This window comes from Euprymna scolopes, chromosome 37 (genome assembly GCF_053919585.1).
Source record: "Euprymna scolopes isolate OS-2025 chromosome 37, ASM5391958v1, whole genome shotgun sequence".
Lineage (NCBI taxonomy): Eukaryota > Metazoa > Mollusca > Cephalopoda > Sepiida > Sepiolidae > Euprymna > Euprymna scolopes.
In genome coordinates this window covers 76,901,005-76,915,501 of record NC_136518.1, presented here as the reverse complement: position 1 = coordinate 76,915,501, position 14,497 = coordinate 76,901,005, and positions in this window count along the sequence as shown.

Sequence of the window (14,497 nt, the reverse complement as noted above, 5' to 3'; positions counted from 1 at the left end):
CCTATCAAGTTAAAGACTCGTTTTGAGACCTGTGTAAGAACGAGAGACGTGTGGCAGACACAGCAGTCCAGATGTGGCAACACTTTGTAGAGATATAGGAAGCTGTCTGGTGTGAGCAATTTTCTAGAATGCTAGAAGGATCCCATTTTCTTTACAGTAACATTGGCAATGTCATCAATGTGTTTGATCCATTTCATGTTGAATGTGAATGTAAAACCGAGGAGTCTGAAAGAAGTGATTTCATGTAGTGTGTTATTAGTCATGCCAATCAGTGGCTATTGTAATTGTAGACGGAAAGAAGCACAAAGGATGCTTACTCTAAAGCCCCCTTCCTTTGGTACAGAAAATCACAAATCATACATTCCAGCTCTTGTGTCACATCATTCTACTATATATATATATATATATATATATATATATATATATATAGAGAGAGAGAGAGAGAGAGAGAGAGAGAGAGAAATGAAAACGAACAAACCGAGCTATATGTTCATAAACGTTTCGTCTATATTTGGAGACTTTCTCTAGATGAAAGAGAGAAATAAAGACGAAACATTGATGAACACATAACTCGGTTTGTTCCTTTTTATTTCTTTATTTTGTCGGAATACTATTTACATTATTCTCATCACCCCCCCATATATATATATATATATATACATATATATATATATATATATATATATTAGACATTAAGAGGAGATTATAGATAGATATATAAATTCCCGTTCACATACACCTTACAGGATAAAGCTAGAACCCAGAATTAGATAGAATCGAGCAATTGCATCGACAACAAATAAGGTTGTTCCGTAATCGTGTCTGGGGAGTCGGCTAATTTCAGTTAATGTTTGTAGATGTGATATCTACCGCCTGCATACCAGCAGTAACTATCTTAGTTGTATATGACGCGTTGCGTGTCACATCGTAGAATGTAGAACTAGATGAAAATATAAGAATTTAAAAAAATCGGGGCATAGTAAATAGATTGCGCCTTGGCCCATATCGTTAGGTCGTCAGTATTGCACACTTCATGAGTGCGACGACCTGGGTTCGCGCCTATGTCGGAGCACGTCACTGATGAGATGCAGTACATCGAAACCCACTTTGGGTCTGGCGTTGTCCGTTGTCGATGCAATTGCTCGATTCTATCTAATTCTGGGTTCTAGCTTTATCCTATAAGGTGTATGTGAACGGGAATTTATATATATATATATATATATATATATATATACTAGAAGGGAGACCCGACCTTGCCCAGAATTGAATTATGTTAAACTAACGTTCCACCCCACATATTTTTATTGTCATTGAAATCGTTGATTCGCCCATTTTTTCAATCAAATAGATTTATCTCCTGCTCTAGTACACTTTACATGTCTCCCCGCATTAATTTAGTTCACAATATTAATATATTAGGGTAGTTCCAAAAGTAAAACCTCCTATTGTTCAACTAAAAAGTTGAAGAGCTACCAAGACAGGAGTGATACCATTTAAACGAGCGACCGTTTGTGCGCCAGAAATTATTTTCTACATAGTCTATTCTTAATGCACTTTTGCGAGGAATTCAATGACACTTCTCTGCTTCTGCCGCACGTCTATAACAGCTTGCTTTCTTAGAGTCTCACACTATTTATATCTGTAACAGAGAGATGAGATTGTTAAGTCATGAATGCATGAGTTCAGTCATCATAACAATGCAATTCGCAATTCCTGGGGCGGAATAAAAATAGGAGGCATAATTTTGAAAAATCCTCGTATCTCTTCGTGTCGCACTAGTTAATATGAATCTACGATTTATGTCGATTTTGGGATGATATTTACGAACAGTATGTTTTATATCGCTACGTGCATGTAATTTTGGCTTCCGTCCAAATAATCTGACATTCTATTCGATCGCATTCGATTTTACCGGCACTGAACTGACCAGCAATCATCTAGAAAAGTACAAGATGTTTCGGATCTGGGCAACAAGCGTAACATTGTTGGCTGCGGGCAGTAACTCTTTGCTTTTATCATTGAACCGTCAAAGAAAATTCAATTTCTGCGTGTATGGGAGCGTGTTCTAGAAAATAGATTTGCGAATGAATGCGCACGCATGTTAGCGAATATACGTCGATAAAACACCATCTCGCGCAGTTTTTAGTCTATAAATCCCTTTGTCTTTCTCTCTTTCCCTATCAATATATAATAAAGCTCAACATCTGTATGTGTGTGTGTGTGTGTGTGTCTGTACACGAAGAGGCAGCTATTACTATTATACTAAACTGACCCCATATAATGATAGCAGAAATATCATGGAACAAAAATGGATGTGATAGTCCCTCCCCCAACGGGGGTGATGCCTTAGGGGGAAAACCCTATGTTTTATGTAGAGCTACTAAATTTGGCAGGATAACCAACCTTGTGGTAGTGGTGGTGGTGGGGGAAGTTTTGACAGGTTACACTGCTCACCCTCACCAACGGAGTGGGGGCCCAAGGGTGTCACTTAAAAATGGGAAACATATGCACGCTATACCGTTTGATGTAGAGCTACCGAGCTTACCATGAAAACCCAACCATGGGGGAAGGGGAAGTTATTACGTGCTACATTGCTCACTTACACCGACCGAGATTAAACTCCATGGCGGCCACTTATAATGGGGAACTTTAGTGTTCATAGATTTGTATCAATAAATATAGCTACTACTGCTCCCTTACGTTCGTTTGAGGGGGTTACTTTGCTTTTCATACTCCAAAGTTTGAAAAAAAAAATTATTAAAGTACATAGAATGGGGAGGGTGGGTTAAAGTATAAGAAAAGTCGGAGTTGGACATGTTCTATAATTTAATTGGTTGGTTGTTTTTGTTTTACGGCATATCAACCCTTTTCAGGTTATTTAATGCCGAATCCAAAGATTTTGAAGAAATTTTTTTAAATAGAATATATTTGTTGTTTTCAAGTCTGTTTCTATTTAAACCATAGTTGGTGTCCTAACAGGTACTACCACTCCGGGTCAGAGCTGACCTGGGAGCAATGGCAATTAAAGGATGGCTCAAGACTCCCCAAAACCCGCAAGCTGGGGTCTCATCACTGGATGTAGTTTAAGGGCATATTCAAGACCTATTAGAAAATTAGGATATATACAATGTTAAACTAAAATTATTCTTAAATAAGTACCAAGTTTGTAAAATGTTTATTAATACTAGATTGTTGAATGTTGAACTAGTTAAAGTATGTGAAATGAAAAAATTGAAAATATTACTTTCAAAATAAATAATAATGGTGCTGTTGATATTGATAATAAATAATATGAATAAATAAATTAATTAAAATTAAGGCAAATGTAAGTAACCAATTAATTTACAATTCAACGTTAGCAGAAATGATGCATAACTTAATAACTTATGACTATCGATTGAACTAATTTTTATACTAACATTTTATATTGGACGGATTAGTGAATTAATTTATAATACAAATCGATTTAATTTTTTAATAATATTAAGTGAAAGACATTAGAACTATATTAAAATTACTTATTAGTTGAATATGGATGACTATGGGTTGGGAATGTTTATAGTATGAATGTTAAAAAAATAAATATAGAAGTTAATATAGCCTTAGATTTGATCCAAGGGAGGTAACTCTGTCTCACTTGAAATTAAATTAATTTTTACTATTCACATTTACGATAAACAAAGGAGTTTTTTAGCAAATTTTTAAACTTAACCTAACGTAATTATAGATTTTGAATTGAATGATTCTAAGAAATATAGCTGGAATAATAATAATCTTTATTATAATAGTCAACAGAACTGAATTATGTATGGTTTTCAATTCAAATCAATTGATTCATGATAAACGTTAAGATCAATCGTTTTTTTTATCGTTGTTTAGTTTAGTTTCGTATATGCAAACATGTATAATAGTTTATAATTTATTGGTGTCATTTTAATAAGTATGCATACATTAATTAGAATTAATAAATTTACTGATTATTAAATAGAACATTTTGGTAGAAGATTCATAAATTTATGTAGATAGTTAGTACGAATAGTTGGGTTTAGTGACTTTGTTTGATAAAATTCAAAATGGCGTAATGGAAACATATTAAAGGTATATGTCGTTTCTCTTCCAATTTTCGGATTTTAATCGTGTCAAATCACACTTCATTTCCTTTTGACGGATTGATTGCTATTATTCCTTCTGATGAGTTAAGTACATAATAGATTCACTGATTAATATGATAATTGATTGATTTTGTGATATGAAACAGCTACTGTCAAGAATTGTAAAAGTCAACTGAATTAAACGAATAAATTATAAGATGGTCAACATCATGAATTTGGGAATATAGTTTTTTGTCATTTATTCTCTCTCTCTCTTTCTCTCTCTCTCTCTCTCTATATATATATATATATATATATATATATATATGGTAATAAAATCAGTATCATGGTTAAAATATGCATTACAAACTTATATTTTAAAGAGGTTAGCCTAGTTTAAATTGGATTTGGTTAATTAATAAATAAATCATAAATGCATATTTACCAAACCTAGAAACATGGAACGGCTTGAGTTACTTCCCTTTCATCGTTATGGATACATATTAGGATTTTGGTAACTTATAATTAAACTAAAACTTTAAAGTTTCCAACCTCCCTTTCTACATCTAAAATATCTGATAATCGTAAATCTTAATCGGAAGGAACGATAGAAAATAAAAAATAAATTGAGATCCTTAATTTTAAATGAAGAATGAGAATGAACTAAGTATAAAGTAATGTTAAACTTTCTTTCCTTATTGAATAAGTTTTAAACAAAACCTTTCTTAAATCACATAAATAGGTTAGCCGATATTTTTGTAAATAAACAAAGAAAATTCCAGATACGAAACTAACATAGAATCGAAACAATATAACTCAGTTGATTAGTCCAGTTTAAAAAAAAATAATTTAAATTAAACAAAGAAATAAAGAAATTTAATTTAAGAAATCAATGAATAGTATTAATAAAACATATTAAATGAACACAGGTAATTAGTGGTAATATTGTATGATATTTTGTTCAAAATATTTTCTTTTTAAATGGAGATACGAAAATAGGTAAATATATGAATTTTTACAAATACTTTGCCAGGATGAGATGTAGGTAAAATATTTTCGGTTGTTTTCTTTTCCTTATAAGGGAAATGGTTTCCATAATGTTTTATTGTTAAAGTGTTTTTTTATTCAATAATCTGAAGAAAGGCTGTTCCTGTGAAAATTTTCAAACGACATAATGTTTGAAGTTGTCCAAATAGTCTTGAAACAATTGTAACTAACGATGAAATACACTATTTGTTGCTATCAATCCATTCTTTGTTAAAAGTATATATATATATATATATATATATATATATATATATATATATATATATTAGACATTAAGAGGAGATTATAGATAGATATATAAATACCCGTTCACATACACTTTTCACGATAAAGCTAGAACCCATAATTAGATAGAATCGAGCAATTGCATCGACAACGGACAACGCCAGACCCAAAGTGGGTTTCGGTGTACTGCATCGCATCAGTGACGTGCTCCGACATAGGCGCGAACACAGGTCGTCGCACTCATGAAGTGTGCAATACTGACGACCTAAACATATATTGCTCGATTCTATCTAATTCTGTGTTCTAGCTTTATCGTGAAAGGTGTATGTGAACGGGTATTTATATATATATATATATATATATATATATATATATATATATATATATATATATATATATATATATGTTCAGGTTTGAGGCGTTCAAAAGTCGGGACTAATGAAGACAACGAGGTTGTTGGATAGTTCCCAATAAAAAGAGCAATATATATTTTTTTATTATTATTTGAGGGTAAACAGTTACATATGCTCGCTACAAATAGCCATCTGTTTCAGTCAATGAGACTTCCTTAAGCGACCCCGAACCTCTCGACGCCACATACTTCGTCGAGAGGTTCCGGGTCGCCTGGGGAAGTCTCATTGACTGAAACAGATGGCTATTTGTAGCGACTATATGTAACTGTTTACGCTCAAATAATATATATATATATATATATCTTTTTTTTTTCTTTCTTCTAAGTTAATAAAGATATCGTATGAAAAATCCAAAGAATATGCATTCGATTTATATAATAATAATAATGCTAAATAACAAATAACATTCGATTTATATAATAATAATAATGCTAAATAACAAATAACATTCGATTTATATAATAATAATAATGCTAAATAACAAATAACATTCGGTTTATATAATAATAATAATGCTAAATAACAAATAACATTCGGTTTATATAATAATAATAATGCTAAATAACAAATAACATTCGGTTTATATAATAATAATAATGCTAAATAACAAATAACATTCGGTTTATATAATAATAATAATGCTAAATAACAAATAACATTCGGTTTATATAATAATAATAATGCTAAATAACAAATAACATTCGGTTTATATAATAATAATAATGCTAAATAACAAATAACATTCGGTTTATATAATAATAATAATGCTAAATAACAAATAAAGCTAATTATTCGTGAATATGTGTACATGCTTTACAACATTGGCGTGACAATGTTTCGATCTGTAGTGATTAATTAGGATCTGATCAGGCAAAAATGTATGTCTTTTCCTTCAAATTTTCAACTAATTAATGAAAAGAAAAAGCAATTTAAATCGAACGTCATTTGATCCGGTTTTAGTGCAATGTTTACATAATTATTTTCTAAAAAGCCGTTTTTTAAGTCAGGAAGAACAAAACGTGATCTTGAATATCACATATTACAAGGAATAATTCGCCCGGTGGACTAATTCGCATTTTTTTTTTAATTAAAAAAATAAAATAAAATAAAATAATAATAATATCGTCTATCGAATTCCATCCGTGTATGTTTACGTCAGCTGATATTTGGGCATAACGATGAATGCCCTGGAACAACTATTTTTGAATGATGTTTAGTTTTAAAATATGTAAACGAAGAAATGATTTGCAGCGAATTTAAATGATACATCTTCTTTTATCGTAGATTGAAGTCATCAATAGGAAACAAATATATATACGGTGAGGTACACCCGGGCTTGAACAGAGACCATTCGATGTGTAGTCGAATACTCTACAATTGAACTATATCTCCAGGTGTCAATATAATTCTGTTTTTTTTTTTTTAAAGAAGAAATGATTTGCTAATATTTTATTATCTCCCTTGCCGGTGTAACGTAAAATATTTCACTGTGAAAATTATTCTTGTTTTATCTATAAGAAAGAAAGACTATTTTTAGGATAGGATTTTTTTCAGTTTTCGATACTTATCGGATGAATTTCTGAACAAAACATATCTTGGAACAATGCCAGACATATAAACTACCTTTGTGTGAAATTTGCAAATGATAAACTCAGCAGTTTCGGAAACTATGATGAAGGAACTATCACATACATAAAGTGACTTTTATATAATAGTAGATATACAAAGGCGGCAAAAAGAAATTCCGCACTTGTAATTTATTCAAAAACTGCAAATTTAAGCTAAATTTAATGTAACTGTTTTAACAAACTATACCTCATTTGATTTTTTTTTTTTTTTTTTTACATTTTCACCCCAAACAAGACACATTGCCACTTTAATGTAGGGGGCTACTATCAGGGGAAACATCTACTGGGGTACTATGTAGGGATTAGGGCAGCGAGATGTTGGTTCACGTTGCACTTGAACTTATGCATGTCAGTACAGTTGGGGAAGCAGTGACCTGGAATGAAATTCCAAAGTCTAGCAGTTCTGGGGAAGAAACTACTGGAGTAGAAAGATCTTTTACATCTAGGGATCTCTACAGTGTGGGGGTGGGATTTTGTAGCTTGTCGGGTCTGTCGAGGGTGTTCACGTCGTGGGGGCACAAGTGCTTGCAGTTCTTCAGAGCATTCACCATTATAATACTTGTAGAACAGGCAGAGGGATGCAACGTTTCGACGATGGGACAGAGGCTGAAGTTTTGATGCCAGTTTAGGGCCTATCAGATTTGCGACTCTCTTTTGAACCCTGTCAAGGAGCGAGAGACTAGTAGCCGATGCACCGGCCCAAATGTGACAGCAATACTCCATACATGGCCGAATAGTGGCCTTATAGAGGTACAGGATACTTTCGGGTGTTAGAAGTTTTCTAGCACGGTAGTAAGAGCCCACCTTACTCGCAGCGGCCCTGGCAATGCCCTCGATGTAATTGTTCCAGCTCATGTTTCCTGCGAACGTTAGGCCAAGGAGCTTGAAAGACGTACTCTCAGCTAAAGAGTTGTTGGCCATTGCTATAGGTGGTAGAGAAGGTTTCTGGTAATTATTGAATGAAACCAGTTTTGTCTTGGTGGCATTGAACGTTACCATTCATTTTTGTCCCCATTCCACTACTGATTTGAGGTCATCCTCTAGTGTTTCTGCCATTACTTTAGATATATGTTCATTTGTTTTCCTGTCGTGCCTGCTATAGAGTGTGGTGTCATCAGCATATATACCCATCTCAGAGGCAATTTTGTCGGGGAGGTCATTTATGAATATCAGGAACAGCAGAGGACCAAGGATAGATCCCTGGGGCACTCCCGCATTTATATTATATTGTTTAGACGTATTACCGTCGAGGACAACCTGGATTTTTCTCTTATCTAAGAAGGATTTAATTATGTTAAGTATTCTACCAGTGATACCGTAAGATCTAATCTTCCTGAGGAGACCCTCATGCCATACCCTGTCAAAAGCCTTAGATATATCTAGAGCTACCGCTCTGCCCTCTCCCGCTTTGTCCAGTGAATGGTATATGCGTTCAGAGATTACAGTGAGGATGTCTGCCGTGGAACGGGCTTGTCTAAATCCATATTGATGGTCGGTCAGAAGTTTAGCATCTGTAAGGTGCTGGACTAGAGCATGGTTAATTAAGGTCTCAAATATTTTGGCAAAAAGTGGGAGGAAGCTAATAGGGCGATAATTTAATGGGTCAGTTCTTTCGCCAGAATTCTTGAATACTGGTACCACAGAAGCAGTTTTCCAACAGCTCGGAAAGCAAGATTCATTAAGGCATTTGTTGTAGAGTTTGGAGAGAACTGGAGCTACTTCGGCTGAGCACTTTTTTAATAGCACAGCTGGGATAAGGTCGGGTCCACATGCTTTGGAAGTGTCAAGGTTTTTTATGATAGCATGCACCTGAGCAGGGGTGATTTCCATTGGTCTTTTATTCTTCTATAATTTTACCTGTTCATATTTGACTTTTAATTGAAATATTTTAGTGTTCACGTCAATTTGAAAAAAATAACTTCAAATCATGGAGGTAAAAAGAAAGTCCGCAGCAACAAATTGGCTTAAAACCAGCTTAAATTATAGCCCCTAAATCAGTTTAAAATATCCACCAACAGACAACAAAGCATGCACATATATGCGCGTGCACATATATATATATATATATATATATATATATATATATATATATATATATATATAAAATAAAATAAAAATTATAATAACTTATATACTTGGATTTTACCGTCACTGGATTATTTATCTTCCACCAGACTATCCATTCATGTGTAATCACCTTTTCTTCACCATATTCCCTCTGCTTCACTTTTTTTTGTTTTCAAGTAAGATCTTTGACTTACTTGTTGTTTCATCAAATACTTTTGCATGCAAAATCCGATCCCGCATTTTGCTAATTCTTACCCTCTGATGAGAAGGAAAATATTTCTTCAAAACTCTGCGGATTAAGGACTATCCACTTATCTAGTGTTTCCTTTTCAGATGAAATATGTTTTTAACTCATTTCAAAGTGTTTTTAACATGTTTTATTAACTGTTTGCTCGTATATATATATATATATATATATATATATATATATATATCGATGCACCTCTCTGTTTCCTGTCTGTTTGTCTATCTGTAAAAGACAGAGAGCCAGAGGATAGTTGTAACTTTCAAAATAGAAGCAATTATAATGGAATATAAATATCTGCTTGAAGAAATTAGAAAACACAATCGAAAAAAAAAAACAGATGGCGTCTACGAAATCAGAATGCCAATATGGAAATGTAGCCCTAATAAAGATTTTAAAACAAAAAAAAAGATGGCAACGACTGTGATAAAAACAAGATAAGAAATGGGGAAAAAATCTCTATGTTTAAAGATTAGAGACGTGTTTGCTGTTTGAGAGATTGGACTCCTTCAAGAGAAATCCGCGCGCGCAGTGCAAACTTGATAGAATTGCTACTTCCGGTTTCCATTTCCCCGTCCCCTTTACTTCCCACCGCAACCCCGGCTGTCGCACGAGCTCAATGATTCGAATTTTGACGTCCTCTTGTAGAGTCACGTTTCTAATTCGATGTGGCTTTTGATCTGCAGTTGGAATTGGGAAGATAGCGGAAATAGCTTCGCGTATTCTGGTACGCCTAAACTACACGCATGCGCACGCATACCCCCACACGTACAGAGTCTTGCATTTGATTGGCACAGGTTTTTACAAAGAGATAAGAGAGAACAAAGAGAAATAATACACACACACACACACATTTAATTAAATAAAATAGATTTTTTGTGTCTATTAATTCTGTTTTATATCCTTTCCATATTCCTAATAATGGTTTTCACTTCTGGCAGGAACTGGGCGAGGAGATCGCCATATTTGTCGTAAATCTGAGTGCCTTCCAATTCTTCTGAATTCATTATCAGGCATAGATTAATCTAACTGGTTTTGAACAATGTGTATATTTTTTGAATAATGTGTATATTTATTTCATGGATTGAGAAAGTTTATTTTATTAGGAAGTGCAGACCGTTATGCAGAAGTGGGAAAGAATCAAAAACAGAATTAATAGACAAAAATGTCCATTTTATTTGATGAAACATGCTTAAGAAAAAGTTGCTGCCTAAATACACACGCATATATATAAATACATCCTCTCTACTCTCCTGACTTTGCACCCTCTGACTTTCACCTCTTTCCAGCCATGAAGTTGATTTTGAAAGGAAAGCGTTTCCCAGATGATGCAGCCTTGATTTCTGAAGTCATGTCGTGGTTGGAGGACTAACCTGGGGTGTTCTACAAAAACGGTCTCCAGAGTTGCATCAAACGATAGGAAAAATGCATAACTCTGGGCGTTTCCTATGTAGAGAAAGACTCGCTACTGCTATGGGAAGTGGGTCAGGGGCATTACTTATTCCACGCCCTTCGTGTACGCGCGCACACACACACACACACACACACACACACACATATATATATATATATATATATATATATATATATATATATATATATATATATATATATATATATATATCAAAGGAACTTTGTTCGTGCATTTTTGTTAGTCCGTTCCGAAGGGGTTAGACCAATATTTATTAATATTCACAAAATATTCTCCATGTATCTGGCAGTGTTCTTAGATAGGTTTTTGTGTCGGAATGTCTTCAATAAATATTCGTAATCGGGATAATCCGATGAAAGAAAGAACAGGCGATTTTGATTACAGATAACACCTTACACGGCCTAACATCACAAATGCATTTGAGAAGTTTTATTACTACACAAGCCGGAAGGCTCGACATATAAGATCAACAGTAGTTTCTTTGATATGGCAGGGGCTCGGTCGAAATAAAGGTTTTTCTTTAAAGCACAATTGTACCATAAAACTTGACCGTTTCATTTTAAATTTAAATCCAAGCCGTTACCATCACACAAGCAGAAAGGCCAGGCATATAATAGCAACGGTAAGTTCTTTTATTCTTTGATTTGAAATGAATGTTTCTCTTTAGAGAAAAATTGAAGCATGATAATTTTGCATATTAAACTTTAATTCAAGCCATTATATAAGAAAACAATTTTATAAAATACACAGTAGGTTCTCTACAGTGCAATCTAGACTACAATGTATTGTGGAATAAGTTACCGCGGGGAAGGCATCTGAAGCTTCCTCCTAGTGAATCGTGATGGGTCCCCAATCAAATTTTAGTCATTCAATGAATTTAAAAATTTATGACGTGAAATGTTTGAATTTCAAATCAAAAAATATTATTCTATGTAAGACAAAGAATAGAGGTGAAATATTAATAACTCCTTATCCTAAAGGATTTCCATGTCTATCAGATCTTCAGAGGAGAAAATATTAGCAAATAGTTATAATGGTTTACATCTTCTTATTAAAGTAGGATAGTACTTATAGAATATTACTGCCAGTAATATCTTGAAAGACTTATAATCATAGGTTTCCATACCAGCTGATTGTTAGATAATTTTATTCTGAAGTATATATATATATATATATATATATATATATATATATATATATATATATATATATATATATATATATATATATATATAATTATTTCATGTATATATTTATAATATTTTAAGACGTATGAGACGCATAATCATTTATATATTTCTAGCAGGGAGACCTGCCCTTAGCTTCAATTGAATGATGATCAACTAATGTTTCATACAAACAATATTTTTATTGTCATCAAAATCGGTGAAATCGCACATCTTTCAATCAAAGCGATTCATTGCTTGCTCTAACTGGGTCCTATCGCGCTGCACCGAGAAGAAGTTTCATATGCCTCCCCGCCGTGACTTATTCCACAATGCACTGTAGAGAACCTACTGCTGATTTTATAGAATTATTTTTATATATAATTGCTTGATTTTAAATTTCAAATGCAAATGCCAAGTATCATGGTTCAATTGTGCTCTAAATAGAAACATTGATTTCGAACGCGCCCCGGTCATATCAAAGAACCACACACACACACACACATACACACACACACACACACACACACACACACACACACACACACACACACACATATATATATATATATATAGAGAGAGAGAGAGATAGAGAGAGAAAGAGAGAGACAAACAGAAATACATAGATACATAGATAGATGGGGAGAGAGAGGGGGAAAGAGAGAGAGAAAGATAGAGAGAGAGAGATAGAGAGAGATAGAGAGATATAGAGATGCAGCATGTCTTTAAATATTCATAGCTCCTGAATCTTAATTTCCTTCAGCAGCTTCTCAATTTCCGGCTCCAATATGACGAAGATATAAAAATAATTTTTAAGCGTTTTCGAATTTCGAATCCAGGTCAGCATGAACAAAAACAAAACTTTTGAATTTCATGGAAAAATAGTCAAAGATCCGCATCACTAATTTTTTATCTTTTTTTTGGGGGGGGTCATCAGCCTTTGTTCATAATACATTTTGTTTTTATAGATTTCCCAATGTAAGACATTCACAGCAAGATCACCCCTTGTTACCACAACAGAAAATGAGATTCAAGTGCCTGGGCCTCAGCAAAATTTCAGTGGACAAAGCTGCTTTGCAAGAACTTCCTGTTTCAACCGAGCGCGGACGCGCGTATAGTGGCTATATTCAAATGCCGAATCGTGTGAGAAGTAACAACACGTTAAGGGCATAGAAAAATACTATAAAACGAGCGTGCAAAAACCGACGCGCACGTTAGAAAAATACATTAGAGACGTGAGAGACGTCACAGTCATAACGAAAAGTCACGCGGGGCGGAAGGATGTGAACTAAAGGTGTTTTTCTAAATCCTCAAACAGGAGTTGAAGTTCTTTCCTATTCTTTGTCTCCTTTGCGACTCTACAGCGTTTTGGTTGCTGAACAATGTTTCGCTGTCTGTGTAACACATTATCGAGGGATTGCTTCCTTGTTGATTATAATTTAGACGTATACTAATAATAAATTGTTGTCATAAAACACCCCAATAAGTTGTTGAACTTAATTCCTGCCTTTGCTCAATGTGAGCACATAATATTCTTCGTCCATTGACTAATAACTGATATTTTATTCACATTTATACTCGAATGGCTCTTAGCCTTGATCAAATAGTTAACAAACAGAGAAGAAAGAACGCACGTATTCCGGAACCTGTTCAGAGTGTGATGAGTTATATAATTAATGTATCTTATTCCGGCATTGTATTGACTATTCCTATTTCAATGAATAGGATCGTTAGGATTTACTAGTAGAGTCAAGGAAACAGCTTCAGTCAACCCATTACTTCTATACTTACTGTAATACAATTTCATGTTAATTACCTTCCGTTCACGTTATTTCTTTTTGAGACTTTAAGGCCGCAACAATTAGTGACGATAAAATAAGACAAAGTAAGTTTTGTACATAAAAGCATGCGTCTATCAGCAGGGAGTCACAATACGTCATCATTGTTGCGTTGTTGTTGCACATTTTCAATGGTTGTTTAGTCTATATAATTCTTAGTTCGAGTGCAAAAGAGTGTACGGATATATGGATGTATATATATATATAATCATGTATACATTTATATATATATCATTTTTACATGGGGGTCACCACTTATCAAGGCCTGAACGCCACTCAGGGATAAGGGTTATTGCGTGTACAGTAATCAATGAGATAGTATTGTAGTAATCATTAGTATTGGGGG